This window comes from Canis lupus, chromosome 32 (assembly GCF_048164855.1).
Source record: "Canis lupus baileyi chromosome 32, mCanLup2.hap1, whole genome shotgun sequence".
NCBI classification, from domain to species: domain Eukaryota; kingdom Metazoa; phylum Chordata; class Mammalia; order Carnivora; family Canidae; genus Canis; species Canis lupus.
In genome coordinates this window covers 31,779,586-31,801,262 of record NC_132869.1, presented here as the reverse complement: position 1 = coordinate 31,801,262, position 21,677 = coordinate 31,779,586, and the positions used below count along the sequence as shown (strand labels likewise).

General features: G+C 38.2%; 1 protein-coding gene across 12 annotated transcripts in view; it reads left to right on the top strand.

The window, feature by feature from the left end:
- Positions 1-549: 549 nt before the first annotated feature.
- Positions 550-21,677, top strand: part of HERC1 (HECT and RLD domain containing E3 ubiquitin protein ligase family member 1) — a 183,669-nt gene continuing 162,541 nt past the window's right edge. For 7 of the 12 annotated variants that reach the window (XM_072809038.1, XM_072809032.1, XM_072809035.1 and 4 more), the window contains exon 1: positions 578-714. The gene's annotated coding sequence lies outside the window, so the exon portion shown is untranslated. Of the gene's footprint in view, positions 749-21,677 lie in introns of all 12 variants that reach the window. The other 5 variants (XM_072809039.1, XM_072809041.1, XM_072809037.1 and 2 more) reach the window with 2 other exon arrangements.

Here is a 21,677-nt window from a genome sequence, read left to right as displayed (position 1 = left end):
CGCTTTCATATGCTTGAGCTGCACCTGCCAGGGGCTGGGGCCGGGTGCGCAGCGAGATAGGAGCGCAGAGCCCCGCCGCGCGGCCGAGATAAAGGGGTGTGGCCGCCCCGCCCCGCTGCCTGCTTCTCCACGCGTCGCTCGGTTCCGCATCATGAGGACTGCGGGCGGTGGGGTCTCCTCGCCCCCTACGAGGAACACCGGGAGCCCCGGTCGGCCCGGCCCGTAACCCCTCACCCCCCCTTTGTGAAACGTCTCCAATTGTGCCCCATAAGCGGAGTCCTGCCCCAGCGGGCGGACTGCGCTGTTGTACTCCGCAGGGGCTGCAAGGCGAGGACAGCGTGGCCCAGAACCTAAGTCAACACCTCCCCCGCCCCCCGCCCCCCCTATCAAATCTCCTTCGCTTTTGCCCTCCTCCCGCTACTCCGCTCCACGCTCCTCCCCCAGCTCCTGCCTCCCGCGCAGGACCTGGGGAGGAGGAGGGGGCGGGGGGAGGGGGCGGAGGGGGCGGGGCGAGCGGGCAAGACTGCGCGAGAGTTCCTCCCAAATCCTGCGAGATCTGCCTGCCGCCGCCGCCGCCGCCTCTTACGTCTTTCCCTTTGACAAGTCGCCGCTGCTGCAGCAAAAATAAAGGACGCGGCCGCCGCAGCCGCTGCCGAGCCGGGCTCGGGTCGCCGGAGCCGCGCCCCACCCCTGCCAGCTCCGGAGCCGCGTACGGTAACGCTTCTTCTTCCCCCTCCTGGCCACACCTGTGCGTGTGCCCCGCGGGTCGCGCAAGGCCGGCCGGGGCCGTTCCCGGGCCGCGGCCGAGCGGGGGGCGCCGGGGTCCCGGGTGGGCGGCGGGCGGAGGCCTCAGGGACCCCTCCCGGCGTCGTGCGGGGCCCCCGGCCTCAGGGGCCTGCCGCCCGGGCGCTTGCAGAGCCGCCTTAGGAGCAGAGCCGCTCTCCCCAAGGGGCAGGGGGACCCGCCCCTCCGGCGGCTCTCGCTGTACTTGCCCCTCGACCCGCGGGGGTCGGGCCTCCGACCTTCTCCCCCACCCCTTTATCCGCCGAGGGCCCCTCCGCAGGCCGGGGCTAGGGCGGGGGGGGGCAGCGGCCTGACTCTCTTTAGGGAGAGCCGCGACGCCGGGGTCCCCCTCCCCCCCACCCCCCACCCCAGCCTTTTGAGGGGTGGAGGTTGGGACGACGTGTCTTCCTCCTTTCCTCTGCTTTGGGGGGGGGGGGCAGCTCATCCCCTGGTAAATCTTTCTCCTAATCTCCCACCTCTGTAACATAACAGTTTATAAAAGCCTGTGCTTCCAGGAGGATAGACGAGCCGCATTGTTCAGTCTGTGGGTAAGATGAGGATGATGATGACAAGAGCTGTCCCGGGGAACCTGGTGAAGCCTTTTCTGTGATGGGGGTAGGTGCTTGGGAGACAGGAGCGCCGGAACTGGTTGGTACCACCTTGCCCAGGAGGTTATATAAAAAGCCATGCTGTCCAACCCAGAGAGCTGTGAGCAGAGACAGAGCTTGCTTGATTTTGGAATAATGTCTACAGTACTGGAGGAGATACGGGTAGTCAGAATTGCAGTTACACCAGATTGGGACTAACTTGCCCTTGTAATTCCATTTCCAGAGATAGCATTTCATGGTTACCATTTTGGTGTTGCTTCCTACCAGACACCTACCTACCAGACACCTGACTTTTTTTTTTTTTTTTTTCTTTCCAGCTAGTACTTGGCTCATCATTACTTGGGACTTCCCCATCCTCTGTGTTTCAAGATGATTTGTCCCTTTGCCCCGCTTGATTAAAACTGGTTGCTTGTTCATGATCACTGGCTCTACTCTGTCATTACAGTCTCTTTCATTGGCTCTGCCGAGATGATTGTTTAAATGGTTTTAAAAATCAAGAGTTAAAAGAGTATCATCTCCTTGGATCTAGTACATACGTGCTTTTTCCACCCCGTGGTGGGCGCTGAAAAGGAGCGGTATTTGTGGAAATCAAACTATGATTATTCACAGTGGGAAGAAACCTCAAGATTTTATAACATTGATTTCAGTTGGTTATTTTTAGGCCAAAATCGTTATGTGATTCTGTTTGTTATAATGCCTTTGTGATTGAGGTGGGATGGATATGTACCTTTGATTATATAGGTTTCTGTGGTGTGAGTTTTTATAAGCAAAACTGAGTGTTCTAGGTCTGGATGTATGTACACACACATGTAATGCACCTGTAGTTGAGTATATCTTGGAAGTGAGTTAAAATGTATTATTTGAGAAAAGAAAGCATTAGGTTGGACAAAGCATAGTCTTATAATATTTCTCCCAAATTATATGACAGGATTATATGGCAGGATGAAACAACCAGGGAGGTTGGAAATCTGGCAACTTTAAAAAATAGGATAGTGTCATTTGTCATCTTTTAAAAATCTTTTTGTCATTTGTCTGAGGTTGTCATTGGAATGGGTTAAATGGCCTATTAAGGCATTTTGTAATTCTGAACTTTTATGAATTTTGCTTTCCCTACGGTTTTCTAATCACTTTACTTCTTAAATTCCTAGTCATGCTGTTTACATGTGACACTTACCATTCATTTGCTGGTCATGTATCCCACTCCCAATGCAGGCATCCTGGTGGTGCATGGAGGGGACAGCAAATGTAAACGTTTGGGTTACTTAGTCTATTAATGTAAACATCTTCTGCAAATCCTGTTTGATTAAAGGAGTTTCAAAGACTGTGTTGTTGATTGGGCTGGATTGGTTAGTAGAGGATGTAAATAATAAATAGCAATTGAATTCTAATTTCCCAAGCATTTTTTTCCCAAAAAAGATGAAATTACTCCTTCTTAAAAAAAAAAAAAAGATACATTGAACAGTTGATCTTTTAAAATTCAGATTTTCAGTACAATAACAATAATAAAGACTTTGTGGTTTGGGATATGGAGAGAATTTTGTTAGGCTAAAATCAAATTGATTTGTGAAACAGTCTAAATTTTATAGTTGGACAACTGTGTAATAAAGTAAAAAAATTACTATAACCTGCAAAAGATAATTTTTTATATACATAAAATTTTGGCTTTACAGACAAATGAAATGCATTGTAATGGCCATATACAGCAGATTATCATGATCTTGAAAACAACAAATTGGTCACATCACTTAAAAGGAAATTTGCAAAGCCAGTAAAGTCACAACAGCTAGCAAATTTTTTTGACTAAAAAAAAAAGTATAAGGGAACATAAAGTAGCTCATTTACTTTTTAGATGCCAGATATGATTTCTATGATTTTAGTTTTTTCTGCTGTCATTTAATGGGCCCTCTAAATTAATCGGAATATTAAATTATAGGTGAGATCCTTGAGCAAAGAAATATGACAGTTGGGTAAGTTGATCAATTGATGGATTTTATTTATTTTTAACTGTTTATTTTGAAGTAATGTTAGACTTACATAGATTTTGCAAATATAGTAAAGAAAATCCCTATAAAATATTCTTCATATACCATCTCCTGATGTTGACAATTTACTTAACTATAGCACAATGACAAAAACTAGGAAATTAGCTTTGGTATAATACTATTAACTAACTACAGACTTTCTTGCAATTTCACTGGTTTTACCCCTAATGGTTTTTTTTGTTCCACAACCTAATTCATTGCATTTAGCTATCTTCCTCTTCTCCAATCTGTAACAGTTCCTCAGTTTTTCCTTGTCTTTCATGATCTTGACACTTTTGATGAGTACTGTCAATTTGTAGAATTTTTCTCACTTTGGGTTTGTCTGATGTTTTTCTCATGATTAGATTGAAGTTATGTATGTTTGCAAGGAAACCACAGAAGTGATGTGTCTTCAGTGCATCATTTTAGAGGGGTGGTGGTGTTGAGATGTCTTATTGCTAGTGATATTTTAACATTGATTACTTTGTTAAGGTGGCCTCTGTTTTCTACTGTAAAGTTACTATTCTACCTTTTGATACATATCTTGGAGGAGATACTTTGAGACTATGCAGATATACTGTTTCTCTTCAAAACTTATTCATACTGATTTTAGCATGTGTTGGTAGATACTGTCTGCAGCAGTTACTGTGGTGTTTACCTAATGGTGATTTTTTTTTTTTATAATACATATTACTGTAATTCTTCTGTTAGGAAGAGGTATTTCTTTCTCATTTGTTTATTCAGTTATTTATTTATGTAATTATAATTTCATGGGTATTTGTTTTATTCTACATGTTATAACCCAATAGTATTTTCTTATTGCTCAGATTGTTTCAGCTTTGGCCATTCATTAAGAGCCTTTTCAGGTTGGCTTTCACTTTTTTTCAAGCACTTCCTTTTATTCTGGCATCATAGGCTATTTCTTTTTTTTTTTTTTTTTTCCATAGGCTATTTCTCACTCACGTTGTGTATTTCTCTGAACCAGTCCTGGAATCAATAACTTGTCTAAGGAACTCTGATTCTTTTTATTGGAGAATACAATTTAAATCAAGATCTGGATGCTAGGTGTGCTCACTGGGGTGTCAATGCCCCTAGGCCCTCAGAGGGCCTCAGAGGACAGAGCTAGGAAATATAGGTGTATATACTAATCCTCCCACACATAACAAGTGAGTGCACACATATGCATTTATTTCTATATTTATATTCTATATATATTAAAAACCATGAGCTCATATTGGTAGCTTCTGATCTAGTCCAACACCACAAGGTTCATTCTAACCTCTACTCCTTTCTTATTTGTAACTTTTTTTCTGATAAGAAAAACCTGGCTCTCCTTATCTGTAGACAATAGGTCATATAGATACTAGATCATATCCCACTTGTTCACTTTTATAATGCTCATCAAGTAGTTACTGATTGCTAACCCATTACATTTATGAGAAACGTATTTGCTAATTAGAGTACAGGTTTTTTGTTTTTTGTCTTTATTCTCACAGTATCTAGTCAAAGTATTATTTTCTGAAGTTTTATTTAGGTTCTTCTCCACTCTTTTAGTGTAGTTATGTTATTCATCTGTAATGCAGTTTGGTTCTTTTCTTACTCTTTGTATTCCATTTTGGGTTACCCCCTCAGTCCTGGTTGATTTTGATTATTTATCTAGGTCTCTGAAACATGACTGTTAGTAAACATTACTATATAAAAAGATATAATCAGAGAAATGTCACTCATTCCTATTACCTGATTCCCACCTCCACCCCCTTTCCCCAGTCTGTTTTCCTAGCCCCTAGTCTCTTCAGGTTTTTTTGTTTATCCTATTATGCCTTTTACACAAATGAATAGATTGTATATGTTTTGTTATGGTCCTTTCTTTTTTTCTCATACAATTTTATTTATTTATTTTTAAATATTTTATTTATTTGAAAGAGAAAAAGCATGAGCTGGGGGAGGGGCAGAGGCAGAAGCAGATTCTGCAGAGTGGGGAGTCTGATGTGCAGCTTGATCCTAGGACCCTGGGATTATGACCTGAGCTGAAAGCAGATGCTTAACTGACTGACCCACCCAGGCATCCCTCTCATACAATTTTAATTGAGATACAATTCACATACCACAAAAATTACCGTTTTAAAGTGTACAACTCAATGGTTTTTCATATATTCACAAAGTTGTGCAGCCATCACCATGATCTAATTCAAGAATGTATTCGCCACTCCAAAAGGAAACTCTGTATCCATTAGCAGTCATTTCCCATTCCACCTTCCTTAGCCACTTTTAACCACTATTTTGCTTCCTGTTTATATGAGTTTGTCTCTTCTGGACATTCATGTAAATGGAATCATATAATATGTTGACTTTTGTGCCTGGCTTCTTTCACTTAGCATGATTTTTTCAAGGTTCATCCGTGTAGCATATATCAGTACTCCATTCCTTTTCATGGCTGAGTGATAATTATATGAGCATATCATATTTTATTCATCTATGCCTCATTTGATGGACATTTGGTTTTCCATTTTTTGGTCATTGTGAATATTGCTGTGAACATTCATGTACAAGTTTTTGTGTGAATGTATATTTTCAGTTCCTTTGGATATATACCTAGGCATGGAATTGCTGGGTTGTGTGAGAACTCTGTGTTTAGCTTTTTGAGGAACTGCCCAACTGTTTCCTTTTCCTTTCTTATGTGAAGAGTAGCGTGTTATAGATACTCTTTTGCACTTTACTTTTTTTACTTACTGGAAATCACTGGATATCCTGGAAATCACTCCAAATCCATTCATTCTTTTTATTTTTAATTTTTATTTTTTTAAAAAAGATTTTATTTATTTATTCGTGAGAGATCCACAGGAGAGAGACAGAGGCAGAGGGAGAAGCAGGCCCCGTGCAAGGAGCCTGATGTGGGACTCGATCCTGGATCGTGGGATCATGCCCTGAGCCAAAGGCAGACGCTTAACCACTGAGCCACCCAGATGTCCCTCTATTCATTCTTTTTAATAGATATTGTTCATTCTTTTTTACAGCTGTACAGCACTCCACTCTGTGGGTATATTCTAATATACTCATTCTATGGGTATACATTTAGGTAGTTTCCTATATTTTGTAATTACAAACATTTATTACAGTAATTGACCTGTGCATGGATATTTTTGTATTATTAGAGGTGTATCTTCAAGGTAGATTTCTGTAAGTGGAATTGCTGGGTTAAAAGTTTAGTGCATCTAGTAGTCCCTCTTATGTCTACAGTTTCTCTTTCCATGGTTCCACTTATTGGTGGTGAACAGTGGTCTAGAAGCAGATGATCCACCAGAAAGGTCAGTAGTAGCCTAATGCTACCTCATAGTGCCTAAGTGATTCATCTTACTTCATCTCATCATGTAGGCATTTTATCATCTCACATCATAAGATTGAGTACAATACAATAAAATATTTTGAGAGACCATATTTATATACCTTTTTTTTTTTTTTAAAGTAGGCTCTACATCCAAAGTGGGGCTTGAACTCATGACCTTGAGATCAAGAGTTGTGTGCTCTACTGACTGAGCCAGCCAGGCACCCCTCACATAACTTTTATTACAGTATGCAGTTGACCTTTGAACAACATAGGTTTGAACTGCCTAGGTCCACACTACTATAAACCTATTTTCTCTCCCTTATGATTCTCTTAATATTTTCTTTACTTGAGCTTACTTTATTATAAGAATATAGTATATAATGCATATAGTATCCATAATATGTATTAATTGACTTCATATTATTGGTAAAGCTTCTGGTCAACAGTAGGCTTTTAGTAGTTGAATTTTTGGAGAGTCAAAAGTTATATGTAGATTTACAACTGCATGAGGTATTGATGCCCCTAACCTCTGCATTGTTCAGGGGTCAGTTGTATTGTTATAATTATCCTATTTTATTATTGTTGTTGTTAATCTCTTACTCTGCTTAATTTACAAGTTAAACCTTATTGTGGGTACGTATGTAGAGGAAAAAACACTGTATAATAGATGATACTATCTGCGGTTTCGGGCATCTCCTGGATAAGGGGGGGGGGCTACTGTATGTAGTTGTGTTAGATATTACAGAAGTGTTGTACTTATTTGCATTCCCACTGATATTGTATGAGAACACTTGTTTTCCCCATAACTTCACAGGGAACGTGTCATAGTATTTATATTTATTTTTATTTTTGCAAGAGATGACTGACTTTTATTTATTTATTTTTGAGATGACGGACTTTTAAAAATGCTCTATAGTCATTTCCATGACCCTAACCTATTGTGTAGGGGCACTAACCTGTCATTGGTAGGTTCTGATAGCTTGAATATGAAATACATTGTCCACTAATATTGCACTGATACATGCAGGTTATTATGTGCAGGTGAAATCAGTTGGAATGCATTTTCTGGTCTAGTCAGGATTGTTCATTGAAACCTTTTGCATTTAATAGGAGTTATTGCATTGATTCATAATACCCATGCTCTGAAATACTTCTGGAGTTTAACAAAGGATAACTGAAATTGTAAAGAGAATGTTCTTTTCTCCAGAGTATATATGTTATAGTAGTTTTGGTTCACATTGTATGCTAGTTATTTTGAATAGTAGACACAGTACATGTTGAAGTCATGGTATGGTAGTTATTTGACCAATAATGGCTGTATCTGGAAACTTTTCTTTTATATTTCCATAAGAAAGAGGGTTACTCTTAAGGAAGACGAAATGAGAGTGTACAGTTCTGGATTAGGATAATCTTACCAGATTTTAGTGGAACCAAGATACTAAGGCAAAATGAAAAACATCCCCATCTTACAAGGAAACAAATGTTGCCCAGCTGGAAACTTAGGTTCTTTCCCAGAAAGAATACTCTTCCAAGTGCTGGGGACACATTAGTGAAAAGATAAAGATTGTTTTTTTATTTTTTATTTATTTATTTTTTTTTTTTTAAGATTGTTTTTTTAAAAACATTTTATTAAGTATGGTTGACACACAGTGTTACATTAGTTTCAGGTGTACAACAGAGTGATTTGATTTGACAAGTCTATACAAAAAACAAAAGTTCTTCACCAGAGGAGCTTACATTCTAGTAGTTTTCTGATGAACTGGTGTTCTCAAGAAAAGATGCTGAGTGCTGATTGTGAATGGAACCAGCAGAGGTTTGTGTAAATCTTAAAATGATTTTTTGTTGCTATAAAAACTTCAAATGACACTTGATTTTACTGGTTACAAAGAGAAGCCCATGAAAAGTCATAGGAAGGTAACTTATATTGTTCACCAATCTCTCATTTTAAAGGATTCCTAAGAGTAGAATAATAATAATAATAATAATAATAATAATAATAATAATAATAGGATAATAGTATAGTAGAGTTTTTTTCTCAGCTAGGGTTCTGTGAGAGAACTAAATGCTCTAGGACATTTGGACAGTCACTGTATGTAAAGAATTAAGTTCTTTCCAGTGCATCTAGAATGGCACTAGATATGTACTATTCTTTGGAGGATTGAGAAGATATTTACTCCAGTGTTCGCTTCACAGTCTCTGGTTTAGATGATGAACTTCAGTTGAGAAAGGTCATGGACATTGTAGTCAGATCTGTTTTATTGTTTTTTGGTTTTTGGTTTTTTTCCCCTAACTCTGTCACTTGCTAGCAGAGTGATGTTGGACAAATCTTAACTCTTAAATTCAGTTTCCTGATCTGTAAAAATGAGAATAATAATAGTTTCTTCTTTCCAGTCTGCATTTATCCATTTCTGTGGCTTTAAAAACTTTCTATGCTGATTGACTTCCAAACTTTTATCTTCAGCCCAGACCCCTTCCCTGAGATGCAGTGTTATAGTTTATCTTATTCCACATTTCATTGACTGTCTAATGAGCATCTCAAACTAAATTTGTGCAATAAAGAAGGTGTGATTCCTGTCCTCATCATTTCCTCCGAATCAGCTTTTAGTAAATGGGGACCATTCAGCTAGTTACTGGGGCAAAAAGCCTAGGTGTCAGTTGTAATTTTTCTCTTTTCTTCATACCATATAATAAGCCCATCAGGCAAAACCTCTTGACTCTGTCTTTTGAATATATTTCCAATCTGATCATTTATCTTTATCTCTACCTTATATTACTTTGGTCTAAGCTACCATCTTTTCCTGCTTGGGTAATTACAGTCTCTTAACTGTTTTCTCACTAGATCTCTGAAAGTCTATTCTCCACTTGTAGCTAGAATGATTTTTTTAACTGTCAGCCAGATAGGTGACTCCTCTATTTAATACTTTACAGTAACTTCCTTTTACAATTAAAGTAACAGCCAGGGCAGCCCCGGTGGCGCAGCGGTTTAGCGCCGCCTGCAGCCTGGGGTGTGATCCTGGAGACCAGGGATTGAGTCCCATGTCGGGCTCCCTGCATGGAGCCTGCTTCTCTCTCTGCCTGTGTCTCTGCCTCTCTTTCGCTCTCTCTGAATAAATAAATAAAAAAAAATATAAAGTAACAGCCAAATTCCTGGTGTTGGCTTATAAGGCACTACATGCTGTGTTTAATCCCTGTCTACCTCTCTCTGTTCACTGTGCTACACTGTGCTCCCTATATTCTTTGTTCATGACAGGTACGTTCCCAGGGCTCAGTATTTGTTCTTGCTCATCTCAGAGTGCTCTTTCCTCAGGTCTTTGAACTGCGTCCTCCTTCCCATCATTGAAAAGTTTGCTTAAAGAAGAGTTCTCAGAGTTTACTTCTTTAGAGAGATTATCAGTCATCATACTATAGAAAATAGTGATCATTTCCCCTCCACTCTTCTTGTCTTTTTTTTTTTTTAAAGATTTTATTTATTTATTCATGAGATACACAGAAAGAGAGAGAGAGAGAGAAGCAGGCTCCATGCAGGGATCCTGATGTGGGATTCAATCCCGGGACTCCAGGATCACGACCTGGGCCAAAGGCAGGCGCTAAATCGCTGAGCCACCCAGGGATCCCCTCCTTGTCTCTTTTGCTTCATTTTTTTGCAATTGTGCTTCCTGAAATTTAATGAGTCACTTGTCTACTTGTTTATTTGCCTTCCTCTCTAGAATGTAAACTCCATGAGAGCATGAATCTCTATGTCTTATGCATTCCAGCACTTCTAAAAGTCCCTGGTACATAGTGAGCCAGGAACGCAGCTCTAGGAACTTGACCATGGAGTAAAGTTGTCTCTAAATTAAATAATTCTACCTTTTAAATGTTTTATGCCAATGGAGAACTATTTTTTTAAAGGTATTAAACTATTTTATTTATTTATTTTAGAGAGAATGAACACAAGTGGGAAGGGTAGAGGGAGAGGTAAGAGAGAATCGTAAATAAGTTCCATGCCCAGTACAGAGTCTCTGACTCGGGGCTCCATTTCTTAACCCTGAGATCATGACCTGAGCGGAAATAAAAAAGTGTGATGCTCAGTGGACTGAGCCACCTAGGTGTCCCAGTGAGATAGGATTTTAGATCAGCCAAAATCATCGCAGTGAGGCTTGCCATTTCCATACCCTTCCCCACCTGCCAACTCCTCCCTTTGTTACAGAATTCTGATCCGCACTCGCACCACCTACTAAACTATGTGATCTTGGGCAAGTTACTTAAACTCTCTGTGCTTCAATTTCCTTATCTGTGAAATAAGTGAGTTAAATGTAGTTCAAATAATTAACAATTCAATCAGATTTAACCATGGTTTAAATAATAGGTAAAAGTACTTAGAATAATGCCTAGTGCACAGTAAATGTTCAAGTGTTACCTAGTAGTATTCCTTTATATGTGTATCTGTCTATACCATACCCTTCACTAAATTACATAAGTCTATCATTCTCCTTCGTTCCTTCTTTTTAAAAGAATAAACAATGGTGAGAAAACAGGAACTATGACCATATTATTGACAAAATTTCATTATATATGATTGGATACTTGGTTGTATAAGAAAATTTAGTGATACTTTCTATAAAAGATACTTTTGTTTTTCAATTGTATTAACACATAGATAATATAATCTTTCTAGTTTTCTAGATAGTATTAGAAATAGAGGATAACCTAATGATATTAAGGAGCAAGTTTATTCTGTAAATTGTCTAGAGTGCAATCAAGTAGTAAAATAATAATGACTTACATTTGTGTTTGTACATATGTATACACACATATTTGTACTGTGTATTGGCTTCTAGTTGCAAAGTACTTTGGTAACAATTTTCTCATTTGATCTTCATAACAACTCTGTGGATATGGCAGATATTCTGGTATTTGACAAGCTTCCACAGAGGAGAGAGGTGGCTTTGAGGAATGAGCCCTTGAATAACCTCTAGTTGCTAGACCTTTTATTAGGTTCTTTATTCATAAAGGAAGTGTTGCCATTTCTTCGGAAGACTGCCAGACTGTGAGAGTTAACTTCTGCATTGTATGGTGTTATGGACTTGATCTCTTAAATAGGTGATTAGAAATTACTTAATCTGGAAAAAGGAGATAACTTGGCATGATGAATGGGCAAAGATGGCCTGTTGAAATTGGCATGTTCTTAATTTTATATTGAAAGCCTAGCTATTTTTAAGAAATACAATTTAGATTAAAACTAATTCTAAAAAAAACCTGTAATTCTAATTGCAACACTGTTATAATGTTTTTTTTTTAATTTTTATTTATTTATGATAGTCACAGAGAGAGAGAGAGAGAGAGGCAGAGACACAGGCAGAGGGAGAAGCAGGCTCCATGCACTGGGAGCCCGATGTGGGATTCGATCCCGGGTCTCCAGAATCGCGCCCTGGGCCAAAGGCGGGCGCCAAACCGCAGCGCCACCCAGGGATCCCTGTTATAATGTTTTTTAAACTAGTATTTTAATTAAAACCTAGCTGTTAGGCTGCAGTAATATTGATGCTTTTTTTGATTGTATTATAGATTAGGATAGAGGTAGAGTGTTTTACTTTTAGGAAGTAAAAAAAAAAAACTTTGGTAGCTTCTAAAAAGGCTGATGTGAATGTATAGAAGTAGTGAAATGCTGATAAAAGTTTAGTAGGGTCCCCTCTTTCCCTTATTTATTTTGGAAATAGTTTAAATTGTTTTGGTTAACTTAAATTGGTCTGAGATATTAAGAGGGGCTTACAAAACTCTTAAAGGTACACTGTATAAAGGAATATAGTCAGATGCAAACTCAGAGAATCACTTTACTTTTTGTTTTTTAAGATTTTATTTATTCATAAGAGACACAGAGAGAGACAGAGACACAGGCAGAGGGAGAAGCAGGCGCCATGCAGGGAGCCTGATGTGGGACTCGATCCCGGGACCCCAGGATCACGCCCCGGGCTGAAGGCGGCGCTAAACTGCTGAGCCACCAGGGCTGCCCAGAATCACTTTACTTTAATTTTTTTTTTTTATTTATGATAGTCAGAGAGAGAGAGAGAGAGAGAGAGGCAGAGACACAGGCAGAGGGAGAAGCAGGCTCCATGCACTGGGAGCCCGATGTGGGATTCGATCCCGGGTCTCCAAGATCGCACCCTGGGCCAAAGGCAGGCGCTAAACCACTGCACCACCCAGGATCCCTGAATCACTTTAAAGTAGTTCCTGATTGACAAAATGTGACTTTGTTTTGCAAAAATCTAAGGAATTGCTGAATATTTTGTATTCTTAAATTCTCTTTCAGTTCTCAGTGTTATTTTCTTATTCCCTGGTGCTCTCTTATAACTACCTCCTTATCACCACCCCCTCCCTCTTGGTCTGCCATCTGTTGGTTTGGCTCTTTATTTCAGAGTAGGAAGGCAGGAAAGGGTGTTCATACACGAGATAAAACTAGTTCTTCTGGAGCTCAGTGAGCTGGAGCACTTATGCAATAAGTCTGCTAATGATAAATTCCAGAAGTACCATAGCCTCATAGGACTAGAAACATAGTGATGACTCTGCAATATTGTCTGCAAGTTTTTTGTGATTGTTGCTTTATTTAATACGTAAAAACTAAAAAAGTATACTGAAACACTATATTTTTTTCATAGAAAGCCATAAATTGGTTAGATACAAACAGGCTTGCAAATAACAGTAATTATATAAGAGAGTTTAGCATGTTGAGTGTTAGTGAAATTCATGTCAAATGATTTCTAATATTACCTTATAAATATAATTTGATCATGGTAAATTGACATTCAATTATGCCTGACTGTGGCTTAATCTATTGTGGGAATAAGTAGAGACTGCTTGCGGTCCTAGGCAGGTAATTTAATTCCCAGACAGCATTTAAAAAAAAAACACAACAACTTTTTATTACAAAGTATTTTAAAGATGTTAATATAAAACAGAATAGTATAAAGAGCTCCTTCCCATGTACTCATAATTGAGCTTCAAGAATTATAGGCAGTCTTGTTTCCTCTCTATTTCTACCCCCACCCCCAATCCCTGGACTCTTTTGAACCAAATCCTAGACATAGACATATTTAATTTGTAATTTCAGATATTTCAGTTTTGATTTCTAAAAGAGTCTCTCTCTTTTCATAAAATAAACAAAATACCATATCATACCAAAATAAATTTATAGCAAGTTCTTAATATCACACCAAATACATAATCAGGTTTCATATTTCTCTGATTGTTTTATACATATATATATATATATATACACATATATAGTTTTTTTTTTTTTTGCTTGAAGTGGGACCACAATAAAGTCACATGTTACAATTGTCACGCTTTTTAAATCACTTAATCTTTTAGACTCTTCCTCCATGTTTTTTTTCCTTTCTTAAAGCTTTTTGTTAAAAGAGACTCAGTTGTTTGCTCTGAGAAGCTTCCCATATTTTCGTTTTTCTGATTGCATTTCTGTAATGTCATTTAACATGTCATTCTGTTTGCTGAATTTCCTGTAAATTGATAAATTTGTCATATTTTCTTATTGTAGGAGTACTTGATAGTGGTTTGTATTTCAGGAAGTGCATAAGGTCTTGTTATCTCTGGATGTTAGCAGCTATTGATGATCATTGTTTAGATTTATTAATTCATCAGGGATTGCAAAATAATGAAATTGTATTGTTTCTTCTTCATATATTAAGCGATGTTCTTTTGGCTAGTTCTTCCACAATGTAGATTGTATATTTAGGGCATTGTATTTATGCCTGAACTGGTTCTGGGATGATTGACAAGGTTCAATGTTGGGATTCCTTTAAGAGAAGAGTGCAAGTCCTTATTATTGAAAATTCAGAGGCTACTTAGGAATATTGAATAATTAGACTTTGTTTAAAGGATGTTTGGCCAATAAATAAGTTAACATGCCATCATGAGATAATATCTTGTGACTTAGCATGTGTAGCTAGCTGGCCATTGGTGTTTGTTTTTTTTAGAGGTCAATGTTCATATTCAGAAATTTCAAAAGTGATTTGTGCAGGGCAGCAATTACTGTTTCTTGAGCCAGATTTCTCAGCAGGAATTTGGGAACAGGCCGTATGTTTGAATTAGATTTTAAATATGTTGAGTTTACATAATAGAATATTTTATATTAAAGGTTATAAAGAACTAGAGCAGCAGCATTTCCTAATGCGGCTCCTTGATAAAAGTGTTTTGGGACCAAATAAACTTGGTGAACATTGTGCACTTTATTATGCTCTTTTGGAATGTAATAGTTCATATTAATATGTAAAAGAAACCTGTTTAATATTAACACAGCCTTTTGCAAATTTATCTCATCACTGAACCTTTTTTTCTGCCTCATAACATCTTGAAGAACCAGTGAAACAAATTTTCTTAAAGGAAACATTTTGGGAAATGTTGGCCTAGAGGATTTGAACAAAGAATAAAGAAAAATGGCTGATGATGATGAGTATGTATGACTTCGCTACAGTTGGTGGAGACATTTTGATAGGTAAATAAGACGTTTTTCAGTGAGAAAAAAGCAAGAGACATATGTTGGTTGCTTGTTTCATCTTAGCTTATAAGAATTATACTGTTAGAGAAGTAGTATTAGAAAAGGACTTAAGTCATATATAATATTTACTATAAGTCAGGCACTGTTTTTTATAGTTGTTTACAACTTTATGTACAGGTGTACATAAAGAGGCACAGGGAGATTAAATAAGTCGTTCAAGGTTACATTACAGAGTTGGTGACACAGCAGAGCCTCGTTCTGAACCTAGGCAGTCTGGCTTCAGAGTCCATGTGCCTAGCTACTACTCTACATTGCATCATATGGCAGATCATAAAATATAAGTAAGATTAAAAGGAGATTTTAACATCTGTTTGGAGGGATCAGACATATTTTCTTTCACTTTCAGGCAATCAGGGCCATAAGAAAAGAATGTGGAATGTGGAGAGCTGGCTCTGTCCTAGTGAAGATAAAACATGGAAACCTGGGAATGATTATCCATAAAAAGATATACCTCCTGAAGAGGTAGAGTAGTTGCAGGTTAGAAAGTTGAGTTAAGAGGATACTGTTAATACTAGAAGGGAATTGGAACTCCCCCCCCCCCTTTTTAAAGATTTTATTTATTTATTTATTCATGAGAGACACACAGAGAGAGGCAGAAACACAGGCAGAGGGAGAAGCAGGCTCCATGAAGGGAGCCCAGTGTGGGACTTGATCCCCGATCCCCGGACTCCAGGATCACATTCTGGGCCGAAAGCAGGTGCTAAACCACTGAGCCACCCAGGGATCCCCTGGAACTTCCTTAATAAGATCATCTTTATATATGAAATCTGAGTTTAGGGGCACATGGGTAGCTCAGTGGTTGAGTGTCTGACTTTGACTCAGGTCATGATCCTGGGGTTCTGGGATTGAGTCCTGCATCAGACTCCTCGCAGGGAGCCTACTTCTCCCTCTGCCTTTGTGTCTGCCTTTCTCTCTGTGTGTCTCATGAATAAATAAAATCTTAAAAAAAAAAAAGAAATCTGAGTTTGCATAGTTTTTTCATGTGCTTATAGGAATAATCATATATTAGTATATTGTATTAAAATACTTTCACACGGATTCTCATTTGATTCTCTGAACAAATCTGAAAGCTGGGTAGGTACTATATTTTCCACAGCAAGACTGGTTCTCGAATTTAGATTTTCTGCATCATAAAAGCCAAAATGTTCTACACTGTGTATGTAAAACATATATAATATATATTTATATATACATATAATACATATATTTATATATGTGTGTGCATGTGTGCTTACATATGTACATATATATATCACATTGCCTCAGTTCTTGATAAATAAAATATATTGATGAATAGAGTGTGCTTTTGAATTTTTTTTTTTATTATTATTTATGATAGTCACACAGAGAGAGAGAGAGAGAGGCAGAGACACAGGCAGAGGGAGAAGCAGGCTCCATGCACTGGGAGCCTGACGTGGGATTCGATCCCGGGTCTCCAGGATCGTGCCCTGGGCCAAAGGCAGGTGCCAAACCGCAGCGCCACCCAGGGATCCCTAGAGTGTGCTTTTGAAATGAGATGAGGATTTGGATCAGAAAGAAAGATACATTTTAGCAAGTGAAAATTATTCCCTTCTTGAGGTCCCTGGGTGGCTCAGTGGTTTAGTGCCTGCCTTCATCCCAGGGCGTGATCCTGGAGTCCCGGGATTGAGTCCCACATTGGACTCCCTGCATGGAGCCTGCTTCTCCCTCTGCCTGTGTCTCTGCCTCTCTCTCCTATGAATAAATAAATAAAATCTTTTAAAAAAATGATTCCCTTCTGAGTGTGAAAGGTAATACATAAATGCTATTGTAAAAAATAGTGATATTTTTTAGATAGTATAAGGAAATATAAAGTGAAAGGTAAAACCTGTTCAACTATGCAGATTAACCACTGTTAAAAACTAATGTGTAATTCTCCAGATGTTTTTCTAGATCTATTTGTATGTATAGGGAGTTTTTTTTCAAAATTCTATACATATTGTTTTATAATCTGAAATACTATATTCTTAAAAGAGACTATCCATAGGTACTTGGTCTTTTGCCTCTACCATAGTAAAAGGGTACATGCAGGATGACTGGCATAAAATGGGAATATCTTTGGCAAACTGGGATGTACAGTTACACCACACATATACTTTAATAGCTGACCTGTTAGTAAAGGCAAGGTGAATCCCTGTGTGGGAGTAGGTTAATTTATGGAGGCAATAAATAGTATAAAGCTTCATTTTATTGTAGACTTTTGGAAAAAAACTTATTTTCACATTACTAGATCAAAAGATAAGTAACTCAGACCTTAATGTTTAGATAGACATTAAGAATAAAGTATGGGGGGATCCCCGGGTGGCTCAGTGTTTTAGCGCGCCTGCCTTCAGCCCAGGGTGTGATTCTGAAGTCCCGGGATGGAGTCCCACATCAGGCTCCTTGCATGGAGCCTGCTTCTCTCTCTGCCTGTGTCTCTGTCTCTGTCTCTGTCTCTCTCTCTCTCTCTCTGGGTGTCTCTCATGAATAAAAAAAAAAAAAAAAAGGAATAAAATATGGCTAGGGACACCTGGGTGCTTCAGTGGTTGAGCATCTGCCTTCGGCTCAAGGTGTGATCCCTCTGCCTGTGTTTCTGCCTCTTTCTCTCTCTGTGTCTCTCATAAATAAATTAGTAAAATCATAAAAAAGAATAAAGTATGGCTCTTTTGGAACATTGTATTATATGAACTCTTTAAGTGTGTATGAGTGGGAATGTCTATAACCATCTCTGATTATCTGTACTTTTGGAATGGTAGGGAGAGGAAAGGAACTTGGTTGTGGTATAGATTTTTGTACCTTTTTATTTTTTAAAGATTTTATTTATTTATTCATGAGAGATAGAGAGATGGAGAGAGAGAGGCAAAGACACAGGCAGAGGGAGAAGCAGGCTCCATGCCGGAAGCCCGACGTGGGACTCGATCCTGAGTCTCTAGGATCACGCCCTGGGCCGAAGGTGGTGCTAAACCGCTGAGCCACCCGGGCTGCCCAGATTTTTGTACTTGAAGTCAATTCTTCAGCATTCTTGCTTTCTGTTTTATTGACTGTATCTAGTAATTTGCTTTGTCCAAGCAGACAAGGCAAATTTTGCCCAAGCAGATTTTGAGAGTGGTCTTATTTTAAAGATATTTTTCTTTCTGAGGATTGGGTTGGTTATATTTTGTTTACATGTCTCAGAATTTTCTTGTTGGTTCTAAGTTGATGGTAAGGCTTACAATTTTAGCCATGCTAGAACTTTTTCCTTTCTATATAAATTTTAAAATCAACTTGTCTAGAGGTGGCTGGCTGACTCAGTCGGTAGAGCATGAGACTCTTGATCTTGGGTTGTGAGTTCATGCCCACATTGAGGGTAGAGATTACATAAAAAAATTAAAAAGTAAAATCTAAAAAAAAACTAAGTTTATCTACAGTATTGCATTAAATCTGCAGATCAATTTGGAGAACGATTTTTTTTTAATATAGCCTACCAATCTAGAAACATAGCATGTCTCTCCATTTATTTAGATCTTGTTTGATTTTTTTCATGTGTCTTATAATTTTCAGCATGTAGGTCATTTACATGTTTCATTACTTGAGCCTAGGTATTTCATTAAAATTTTTTCCCCTTTAGAAATGTTTTAAAAACTTTTAATCAGGGCAGACCGGGTGGCTCAGTGGTTTAGCACCACCTTCAGCCCGAGGTGTGATCCTGGACACCGAGGATCGAGTCCCACGTCGGGCTCCCTACATGGAGCTTGCTTCTCCCTCTGTCTGTGTCTCTGCCCCCCCCCCCAATCTCTCATGAATAAATAAATAAAATCTTTAAAAAACTTTTAATCAAAATATAATATAAATTCAAAGTGTACATATAATAAGCATACAGCTAGATTAGTTCCACAGTGATGGATTTATTTTCAAATTCTATTTTCTGTCAACCTGAGAGATTTTTAGGAGGGAGGGAGGATTTAAGATGAGCAAACAAGACAAAGCTTCCCATTTCCCTCTGAGTCAGGTCTTCATAGTGTGACTTCATTGTTCATAAGTGAATTCTCAAGACAGAGCACATATTCAGATAGCTAAATTAATTTCCTTTTTTTTAAGATTTTATTTATTTATTCGTGAGACACACAGACACACACACAGACACACACACACACACACAGAGGTAGAGACACAGGCATAGGGAGAAGCAGGCCCACTGCAGAGAGCCTGATATAGGACTCCATCCCAGGACCCCCCAGGATCACACCCTGGGCCAAAGGCAGGCGCTAAACCACTGAGCCACCCAGGGATCCCTCGCTAAATTAATTTCTAAATCAGTTTTGTTACGTGGATTTTCCTTGCTGTAATTTACATCCAATCGCGTTGTAATAGAGATTTGCCTAGATGTTTTCTGATACAGGAATTAATACGGTTTTAAAACCATGAAGATGTGGTTTGAAGATTTAAGAGATGGAAAGTTCTGCCTTCTTTTTTTTTGAACCCAAGCTATTCCCTGCCTTTTAGCTTCCTTTTGTGTGGTTTGTATAAAGCACACACTGAAGTAAACTTGTCATCTTCTGTCTGGCTTTTATTTTCCTTGCAGGAAAAATAGGCAACTTAGTGTTGATATTTATGGGATTTTTTTTCCTGCTTTTTGAGTAAGATTTACAAATCTAACTCTTGAATTTATAGAGATGATATCACTGTAATTACTTAAAGGAAAATGATTTATGTAGCAAGGAGATTAAAAATGAGATTTGTTTACTACAGATATTCTTGGAAATAAATGAGTTTATTACGTATACTCCATTAGGAAGGACATGGTTAATTATGGAGAAATATCATTTAACTCTTACATATGTTTTTATTGTAAAAGATAATCTTTTTTTTCTTCTTTACATTGCTGGGGCTCAGCTGTTCCTGATTCATTCCTCCCCAAACTTTTATTTTGAAAATTTCTTAAATCTATTGAAAAGTTAAAGAATAGTACAATAAACACCTTATACTTTTCACCTCATTTCAAAAATTGTACCAATTTGCTGCAGTTGCTTTTTTTCTTTTCTTTAAACACAGGTGTACATATACTTTATTTTTTTTAAAGATTTGTTTATTTATGATAGACATAGAGAGAGAGAAAGGCAGAGACACAGGAGGAGGGAGAAGCAGGCTCCATGCCGGGAGCCTGATGTGGGACTCGATCCCGGGACTCCAGGATCGCGCCCTGGGCCAAAGGCAGGTGCTAAACCGCTGAGCCACCCAGGGATCCCCTATACTTTGCTTTAAGAGAGAATAAATTGTAATCACCAGATACTTCCCCTTTATATACTTCAAGTGTATGTCTCCTAAAAATAAGGACATTTTTCAACACAGCTTCATACCTTTGTCACTCCTAAGGAAAATAACATGAATTCATTATCATCTGATATGCAGTGTCTATATTTAAAGTTTTCTAGTTGTTTCCATCATATCTTTTATAACTTTTTTTTTTCTGATTTCAGATCCAATCACATTGATATATTGCTTTCGGGTTTTATTTCTCTTTAGTCTCTTTTAATCTAGAACAATCCTATGCCCCCCCACCTTTTAAGTGACATTAACTTTATTGAAGAATCTAGGCCATTTGTCTATATGTGTCCTGCAATCTGAATTTGCTGATTTTTTTCTTTAAGATTGTATATTCAGGTTAAACATTTATTGTACAAACACTGTATAGGTGCTGTGTACTTTTTATATCACCTTAGGAGGCACTTACTGCCATTTTAGGTGATACTAAATTTGATTACTTATCTTAAGGTGGTAACTATTACTAGATCACTTCATTGTAAATGCACATTTTTTCTTTCCCCTTTGTAACTAGTAAGTAATCTAGGGGTGGTATTTTGAGATTGCGTGAAAATCTTTTCTCCCATAACCTTTTCCAGTGGTCTTGGCATCTATGGGAAGATTATCCTTCCATAGATAATTCTTTTATTTTTTTAAGTAAATTCTTATATATACACATAGTAAGAAACTCACATGGTACAAAGGAGGTCACAGCAGAATGCTTATCTCCCATTTCCACTTTCCAATTGTTTTCTGGAACTGTTGCCAGTTTGTGTATCTTTTCAGAAGTTCTAAACAGCTCCAGTCATGCATTCATTTATATTCCCTGATTTTTATTTCTTTTTACACAAATGGTAGATACTACATAGTGTTCTACATCTTTTTTTATTATAGTAAAATAATATCTTTATCATTTAAACCATTTGTGAAGTGTACAGTTCACTGGCATTAAATGTGTTTACAATGTTTGTAACTATCACTGCTATCTATATCCAAAACTTTTTATCATCCCCAATAAAAACTCTGTACCATTAAATAATAATTCCTTCTTCCTCTCCCCCACAGCCTCTGTACCCTCTTTGGTACTTTCTCTATGAATTTCCCTATCTTTGGTG